Source organism: Penaeus monodon, unplaced genomic scaffold, assembly GCF_015228065.2.
Source record: "Penaeus monodon isolate SGIC_2016 unplaced genomic scaffold, NSTDA_Pmon_1 PmonScaffold_7033, whole genome shotgun sequence".
Classification (NCBI taxonomy): domain Eukaryota; kingdom Metazoa; phylum Arthropoda; class Malacostraca; order Decapoda; family Penaeidae; genus Penaeus; species Penaeus monodon.
The window spans coordinates 1-10,000 of NW_023662143.1; the positions used below are offsets into that span (position 1 = coordinate 1).

The 10,000-nt window shown below is 36.0% G+C and overlaps 1 long non-coding RNA gene and 1 pseudogene across 1 annotated transcript in view; both read right to left on the reverse strand.

Moving 5' to 3' along the window:
• Positions 1–4,480: 4,480 nt before the first annotated feature.
• Positions 4,481–6,175, reverse strand: LOC119571586 (annotated as a pseudogene).
• A 325-nt stretch (positions 6,176–6,500) lies between these two features.
• Positions 6,501–10,000, reverse strand: part of LOC119571587 — a 4,998-nt gene continuing 1,498 nt past the window's right edge. Inside the window, exons 2-3 of the long non-coding RNA XR_005228614.1 lie at positions 9,991–10,000; positions 6,501–6,615 (exon numbers count right to left, since the gene is read on the reverse strand). The exon at positions 9,991–10,000 is cut by the window's right edge and continues 96 nt beyond it. This is a non-coding gene — a long non-coding RNA (uncharacterized LOC119571587). The remainder of the gene's footprint in view (positions 6,616–9,990) is intronic.

Below are 10,000 nucleotides of genomic sequence, written 5' to 3' on the forward strand. Positions count from 1 at the left end.
CTGCGTATTTTTTATAGTTAATTCTTAAGAGTTGTGGCTGGTGTTGCATGTCAGGTATCAACATACAGGATTTAGTGGGTAACTATACATTTTTCACTATGGAAAAATGGATTTGAAAAAATGACTTTTCCTAATTTAAACGAGCCATCGAATAATTAATACCAATTTTCCACTAAATTCAGTGTCCGTAGGTTTTTCTTTCCCTTTGTAATTTTTTCCCTTTTTAACCATGAGTATCATAGAAACATATTCCTTATATAGCTCACCCTTGTAACAACAACCCCAAACCCAAGTTGTGACTCTGGGGTATTCCATGCCAACTGCACTGGGCCCAAAAGCCGTCAGCAGACGATGTCATTGGCGCTCCAACAGCTAACAGCAGAGTCAACGAGGAGTGCAATTGGTTTGCAATGGCAAGGTGGAGCGCGGGGCACGAGTGCCCTTCTGGGGGCTCCAAAGGGCACCGAAGCCAGAAGTGAGCTGGCCTCTTTTACGGCTGCTAGAAGGGCTGCCTGTTCCTCATTATCTCCTTGTAAGTTAACTTTTGCTACCCTTGTTATCAAATGCAGCAAGCGAGCATATAGCCTGTTCCTTTCGCATTCCTGAAAAAGCAATAGGATTTTTTTTCAGAATCTACAGGTCAGTTTTTTATACCGATTTTTACTGACTCTGAGGAAAATGGTTGTTAATCATCATTTAATGGAAAGAGATCTTTTTTTGATAATGGTTAAACGATAATATCCATAACATGCTTCTGAATATGTTTTGTTTTTTGTTGCTGGTGGTGGTTTCCATCGGGAAAAAGGCGACCTTACATTAAAGGCAAACATTTGATACTCTCCGGCACCCAAATCAGAACACATATTTTTCAGATATATTTCACGTAGTCTCAGACAGTGACTTATACTTTCATTGATTACGAATCGCATCGTAAGTTTCTAGATAAACTTTTTATTGCAAAGGTGTATAAATTTTTGTTATTATTATGATGCTTTTATCTATCTATCTATCTATCTATCTATCTATCTATCTATCTATATATATATATATATATAAAAAAATATATATATCTATCTATCAATATATATATATATATATCATCATCATCATTTAACGGTAGGGTTCATGTCTGAGCCGCCGTGGTCACAGCATGATACTCAATTGCAGTTTTCACGTTGTGATGCTTTTGGGAGTGAGTACGTGGTAGGGTTCCCCAGTTCCTTTCCACGGAGAGTGCCGGTGGTACTTTTAGGTAATCATTCTCTCTATTTATCCGGGCTTGGGACCAGCACTTGACTTGGGCTGGCTTGGCCACCCAGTGGCTAGGGAGGCAAACAAGGTGAAGTTCTCTGCCCAAGGGTACACGCGGCGGTCGGGGCTCGAACCCTCGAATTCAGATTGCCGTCGTAACAGTGTTGAAGTCCGACGCTCTAACTATTTTGGCCACCGCGGCCTTGACGATCATGGGGTTCCATGATTTTTTCTTAGCAATTTAGAGCGGTGGTTTGCCATTGCCTTCCGCCCGTGTTTTTATCGAGTCACCATCTCTATTTACCCGGCCTGACTTGAGCTGGCTTGGGCAACCAGTGGCTAGGCAGGCAATCGAGGTGAAGTTCCTTGCCCAAAGGGAAACAACGCGGCGGTCGGTTGACTCGAACCCTCGAACTCAGATTACCGTCGTGACAGTCTTGATTCCGACGCTCTAACCATTCGGCCACCGCGGCCCCTGGGTACCCATTAGTAGTGAAATATTCCCTTTTAGGAATGAAGCTTCTTCATAAAAACTAGCCCAGGTTGAACAGATGTTGCAAGCCCGGTTGATAAGTGTAGGTTGATAAGTGTAGGTTTGATAAATGTAGGTTGATAAGTGTAGGTTGATAAGTGTAGGTTGATAAGTGTGGGTTTTGATAAATGTAGGTTGATTAGTGTGGGTTGATAAGTGTAGTTTTGATAAGTGTAGGTTGATTAGTGTAGGTTGATAAGTTTAGGTTGATAAGTGTAGGTTGATAAGTGTAGGTTGATTAGTGTAGGTTGATAAGTGTAGGTTGATAAGTGTGGGTTTTGATTAGTGTAGGTTGATTAGTGTAGGTTGATAAGTCCAAAACCAGTGGACTACATTATCTCAGCTATATTCTTCATATTTACAAGCTTAGTAACCTTACTACACTTATCAACCGGGCTTACATCTGTTCAACCTGGACTAGTTTTCATGAAGAAGCTTCATTCCTAAAGGAATATTTCATATATATATAAAATTATATTATATATATATATATATATATATATATATATATTTATAGTATGTAGTATAATGTATGCATATGTCATAAAATAAATATATACATATATATGTGTAAATATATATTTGTATATATAAATATATGTATATTAATATGTATATGTGTATACATATATTGTATATTATAGTATATATATATATATATATATATAATATTATATATAATATATATATATATACATGTATATATTTTGAAATTTAAATATGGAAAGCTGTATAATGTATTACATACATACATACATACATACATAAATACACACACTCAATTATTATATATATATATTATATATTATATATATATATATTATATTATATATATTTTAATATTATATATGTGTGTGTGTGTGTGTGTGTGTGTGTGCGTGGTGTGTGTGTTGTGTGTGTGTGTGTGTGTGGTGTATGTATATGTATGCATGTATATTTATATGTGTATATATACACTTTTTTTTTTTAGCTTTTTTCCATTCTTATATGGGTCCCCTATGATCGGGTTCTGGCATCCTTTTAGGGCCGGATCCCCTTCCTGACCTCAACCCTCTCTATTTACCCGGGCTTTGGACCGGCACTGATTTGTGCTGGCCTGCCCACCCATTGGCTAGGTAGGCAATCGAGGTGAGTTCCTTGACCAAGAGAAAAAACGCGGCGGTGAGTCGAACCCTCGAACAGTCCCTTTAGTCCCATTCTCTAACCACTCGGCCACCGCGGCCTCTACGCATTTATATACACAATATATACATATACACACACACTTATATATATATATAAAATAATATTAATAATATATATAAAATATATTTGTGTGTGTGTGTGTGTGTGTGTGTTTTGTGTGGGGTGTGTGTGTGTGTGTGTGTGTGTGTGTGTTTTTTGTGTGGATTTGTGGGTTTTTCTGTGTGATTGTTTGTGTGTGTGTGTGTGTGTGTGTGTGTGGTGGTGTGTGTGTTTGGTATGTTTATGTATGTATGTATGTATGTATGAGGTATGTATGTATGCTGCATGCATGCATGCATGCATGCTTTCACGCACGCACGCACGCATAAAACCCCACACACACACACACACATATATATGTTGTGTGTTGTGTGTGTGTGTGTGTGTGTGTGTGTGTGTGTGTGGTGTGTGTGTGTGTGTGTGTGTGTGTGTGTGTGTGTGCTTGTGTGTGTAGTGTGGGGTGGTGTGTGTGTGTTGTGTGTGTGTGGTGGTGTGTGGTGTGTGTTGTGTGTGTGTGTGTGTGTGCCGAAAGGAAAAGAGTGAGTAAATTCCACTTATATTTCTTATTTTCTTTTTGAAGAAAGTTTAGAAAAAATTTTAAAAGTAATATGCTGAAAAGTGCAACATCAAAAGTATAAATTTTGGGTTTATTTGCGAATAATGCACTAAACCACTAACCCTTCACGTCCGCGTGGTTAGTGGGTTTTACCTATGACTTTGCCCCTGTCGGCTCGTAACAAACATCTAGTAAATTGGCCCGGGGGGGGAATAACGACAAAAATTAACTTTCAAATGGAATTGTTCCGAAATAAGTGCACTACCTTTTCTTCAACTTTAATCGTGTCTGCAATCGTCCTTGCAGCCTCCGGGTGGCCTTTCTCCCGGGCGGGGTCCAAAGGGCGTCTTGCCGTCGTGGGTGCGAGCGGTGGGCAGGGCGCCGCGCTCCAGCAGAACCCGGATTTTGATTTGGGTCGTTCTGCCCCGCGGCCACGTGGAGCAGCGTCCGGCCTGCTCGTTTTGGGTAGTGCATGTCGCGACGCCGAAGGTATGGCAGTGGCTAGAGCTTCGCGCTGGCGTTCTTCTCTCTGAAAGAAAGTGTGGTAGAAGTCTCCGCTCTGTGTGTATAGGTTCACAAAAATTTATTCTGAAATAAAAAATGGGTTTTATTATACATTTAAAATTTTATTTTGCTCTGTGTCTTGCCATATTTAATTTTCATCAAATGTCATGATCTGCGATGATGATTATTTACCTTTAAGTTTTTTATGCTTTGTAAAGAAGCGTGACGTGCAATTTTGTTGAGCCCCACGCTATATGTACATGACCACGGATACAGCTGTGTCTTTCTGCATTTAAATGTTTTCTTGTCACGCATGCTGGTAAGTGTAACTTGTAGTTAAACAAGTTTCTGCACAGTGGTTTAGCCTTCCATAAAAGGGAAAGCCTTGTGAAGGACTGAGAGTCCCATGTCTGTCAGAATGTTTGTGTCTGCTCTTTCATCCACCAGCAGCTCGACTCCCGGGAGTGTGGTCCGCTAAGAGCGGCATAATAAAGAGGTGTTTTTATTTCGTTCGTCTTTACATTAGGATCGGCTCCATGACTGACCAACAGTTTTGACGAAATGGCATCCCTCTGAGAGCACATAATGCAAAGGTGTGTGTTTGGGTGGGATCGCACCTTTAGCATCTCTTTTTTCATTAACAGCAAACGAACCACATCTGTGTACCAGCCAGTGATGCACAGTGGAGGGTGTATTGCCCCCAGGTGAAATAGTTTCTGGGGTTTTTTAAAAACATTTAGCATTGGCTTTTCCCCCCCATGTCTTGCATATGCAAGTAGCGTTTCATTTGTTGCACTTGGTTATTTACATCCAGATATTCGCATTTACCACAATATTTTTACAACTTCAGTCTTTCCATTTTTTTTCAACAAGATTAAGTGGAGTGTCACCATATTATTCAAAATGTTGGGTCCCCCTTTTCTGTCCATAATAATTTCACAACCTCAGTATGGCCTTCATAGGCTGCATAATGGAGTGGGGTGTTATTAGCACTTGTAAAAGCAGAGGGGTCTTCGCCCTTTTCGAGCATTTTAAGCACCCCATCTGCATCCCGTTCCTTGCTGCTATATGAATGTCTTCCATATTTTTGGAATCTAATACAGATCCCCTATTCTCAGTTTTCTCAATAACATTTTGAACTAACTGACTATTATATGAATATACATTCTCCTCATTTTTTTTCTCTGGACTAACCGGTGGAATAACCATTTTGTTCACCATTTGGCTATGCTCTTCATGGTTTACATTAACATTATCTGCCCGCTCAAAATGATTATTCATTAACGACCGGTTTTCTTTTCCTGACAGGGTAGTGCATTCCCCATTTCCTTTACTGGCATCATGGACAGCATCATTTCCTGTCCTCTCGACAGCATCTTTTCCCTGTCCTGTCGACATCATATTGCACTAATGGACTGATAGACGAAGCCAACGTTTTCAGTATTCTTTTCTGTACAAGGCAGTGTAGTTTTGCCTGCTTTACAATCAGCTGATTCTACCTTATTGTTAATATGGACAGCATTTTGTTCTTTTTTTTCAGTCCCCTCTTGCCCTAATGGACTGATTGGTGAAACGCCTTGCCATATTCGGGCAGACAGTACATTTTTGCTTGCTATACCTCAGCTGATTCTTTGTTTTTTAAAATGGATAGCATTATTTTCTGTCTCTTCAGTACCATCTTGTCCTAATGGCCCTGATTGCAAATAGCCTTGCCAGTATCATTTTCTGGACAGGGCATAACATTTTTGCTTGCTTTACAGTCAGCTGCTTCTACTTTATGGTTTACATGGACATCATTATTTTCTGTCTTTTCAGTGCTATCTTTTCCAAAGGGCTGGTTGCAAAGCAGTTTTTTCCAGTATCCTTAATTAGATGTGATATTGCATTTTTGCTTGCTATCCATCAGTTAACTCTACTTTTTTTGTTTATATAGATAGCATTTTATCTGTCCTCTCAACACCGTCATGCTCTAATGGCCTGTCAGGTGTGATACATTCATGCCAGTATTTTTCTGGACAAGATGGTGCATTTTTGCTAGATTTACTTTTAGAAGTCTCTTGTTTGTCGTTTATATGGATGGCATTCATATCAGTCCTTACTGCTAACATTTTGAACTAGTGGGTTAACGTCCTGAATAGATGTATTGAGTGGCAGTGCACTTTGCTGGTTATTTTATCTGGACTGTGATATGATATACTTTTGCTAGTATTATTTTCTGGACAGGGTGATGATTCTACCTTGTGGTTTACATTGGAAACATTAATATCTATCATCTTGCTAACTACTTGCACTGATGCATTGAATACAATGCACTTTCACTGTTTTTTTGCTTCTGGTAGTCTTCACCCATTGTTTGTCTAGTTCATCACTACTCGATTCTAATTTTTTGGTTTTCATGGACAGAACTATATCCCGTCCTGTCTATACCACCCTGCTCTGATGAACAAAATCGCAGTTGTCTTTCAGGGCTATTGCTTCTCTACAGGATTTAGTTATGTGGTTTCTTTCGCGTGTAGTTCTTCCCTTTTTACTTCATCCACTTCAGTCTCTGAGGGATTATATGTGAAAGTAAAAGAAAAATGATGTAATAGCCCGTTATATGGTAAAGGATTGGGTATTTTTGAAAATGTTAGATTTTAAAGCGTGGGCACACACCACACACACACACACACACACACACACACACACACACACACAAAACACACACCAACACACAAAACACACACGCACACACACACACACTTAAAACCCACACACACACAACAAATAATATGTAATGTGTATATATATTTAATATATATATATACATATATATTATTATATGTATATATATTATATATTTTATATATAATATATATATTATATATTTGTATATATATATATTTTTATGTTTGGCATAATGAATGAAGCCTATTCCACTGGGAAAGGGGGATACAGTATTAATAGTAATTAATTGACAAACTAAGCAATACATGCATTATTTCAAATCGAACCTAATGTTATATACAAAATTGCCATATTTAAACTTGATTTAAATCATAACCAAATAATAACTTATAATTTTACAATTTTCCCCGCATGTAGCCTATAATCACACCCGCAAATATGTTTGTTAAAAAGAATGTAATATACATTTACATATTTTTAAATAGGGCGTAGATGAAACGTTAGTTTGATTCAGAAAGGTTGGTACGTGTTTTTTTCAAACTCACAACAGATGAAGATTCATATATTGTGTTGGAGCTGATATGGCTAGTCCTCATATCATGGCAGTATTAGCAATGGAGACTTCAAAAACCATTTGTAGCATCATAATTGCACTTTACTCTGAGGAATCTTAGCTACCCCAAACAACCAGATCCACCAAGGCTAAAGTGGGTCTTTAAAAGCACTAAAGAGGAAGACCAAATAATGTCATTCAGAACTATAATCGTGTGCTATATAAAGATAAATAGGAAGCTTGCATTGAAGTGCTTGAATATCATGAGTCCAAAGAAAACCATTTGATACTCAGAGGCAACACCCCTCATATTTGACTGGTTTAAAAAGGGACATGGCTGTAGTTAGTTTTCAAGTCCCCTTACCAGAATAATGTTCTTCTTAGTTAATTGTTTTCTTTTTTTTAACAATCCTACTTCAAGAGATTTTGACCTCCTTTAATTTTCTGCTGGCATTACACTGCAGCATGCAGACTGGCAGATACCACTGGGCTGCCTGAGTGGAAAGCCCCAGCAGTGGAGTCGAGGAGTTCACGGATTCGGGCCTGGCTGATTTACAGAACATGTGTATGTGGAAATCCTGAACGAGATTTTCTACCATCGTGAGGGCCCAGGTGGTCCCAAGCCCAAGCCATTTTAACCTTGTTCAAGCTAACAGCCCCACACGATCAGTGTCGTGAAGGCGTGATTTCAGCCACATACTGAGATTATGCTGTGTCATTACATCCACCCATATTTGGCAATCTGAATTCCATTAAGAATGTTTGCACCCAGGGAAAGCGACTTCCCCCAAATCATACCCGCAGTCGTCATATCGTCGTTCCATTGCAATACGGCATGGGAGTTTTAAAAATTAAAGTAAGCATTCTCCTTCACGTTTCTCACTTCCATAAACGGGGTGAATATAGTTATATAAAAACTTGAATTGTTCTTCAAACTACTTTCCATGCAGAAAGTTATGCAAAGAGACTGTATATTATAAAGAGAGGGTGTTTCATATGGTGTATATATAAAATTTTATTATATATATAGATAGAATGTATCATATAATTATACACACACACACAACACACCACAAAACAACACACACACACCACACACACCACACACACACACAAAACATATATATATATATATTATATATATATATATATATATATATATATATATATTATATATATATACATACATATAAAATATAATATAACAATATATATTTATACCAGGTATATATATGATATACCTCCTAATTATAATACCTAAAAATTTTTATATTTTATATATATATATATATATTTGAATATTTTACATGTACATATATATATATATATTTTATATAATATATATATATAATATATATTATATATATATATACATAGTTGTATATTAATATTATATATATATATATATATTTTATATAAAATATATATATATATATATTAATATATCATCATCAATAACGGTATGCTCATGTTTGAGCACCGTGGACCTCTCCACCTCCCTTAGCCACTCAACTCGATCTTACGCTTTTCTTTCCACTTGTAAACCCTCGACAACCCCCAAAAAATCTTTGATGTCTCAGTCTTGTCTTTGGTTTGCCTCTTCCTCTGTTTCCTATCACCATCCCTGTCAGCAAGTTTTTCTCAATACTTTTACTTCTCATTACATGACCAATAACTTTAATTTCCTTTGTTCAAGATGTCCAACAGCCGGTCTTTACAATTTATTTTTCTCCCACTTCATCATTCGTCTTCTTCTCTGTCCAGCTAATACGCAGTACTCTCTTAATAACACCACATTTAAAAAATATTGATCTTTTCTTGTCCCATCTACTTCAGCACCCAACACTCAGAACCATATGATGCAATTGGGAAAACTAATGATTTTAAAAACCTCAGCTTTGTCCGTAAGGGATGCTTCGGTCTTTCCAGATGTTATTGAGAGCAATTGTGGCATTTTTGGCAATGGCAATTCTTCTTTTTATCTCCGGTGAATCATCATTGTAATCATATATATTAATATATATATATATTTTTTATAATATATATATATATATTATATATATATATATATATATGGTATATAATATGTGATGTATATATATATATATATATATATCTATATATATATATATATAATATATATATATATATATATATATATATATAGGTATATAAGTAAAGTTATGTATTATATATATATATAAAATATATAATATATATATATATATTATATATTATAATTATATATATTTATCTATATATATTTTAAAATATGCACAGTTTATTAATATATATATATATTATATATATATATATATATAAATATATAATTTATATTATAGATATATAAAAAGGTAAAAAAAATATATATTTTATATGTATATACGTATGTGTATGTATGTATATATATACTATGCATATATTTATGTATATATAATATATAATAATATAATATATAATATACTATATATATATGTATGTATGTATATACATATGTATACATATATATATATATATATATATATATATATATATATATATAATAATATATATATATATATGAGCGTGTGTGTGTGTGTGTGTGGGGTGTGTGTGTGTGTGTGTGTTTGGGTGTGTGTGTGTGTGTTGTGTGTGTGTGTGTGTGTGTGTGTGTGTGTGTGTGTGTGTGCACCAAAAAATACTGAGCTGTATAATTTAACTTACCGTTGGGGTG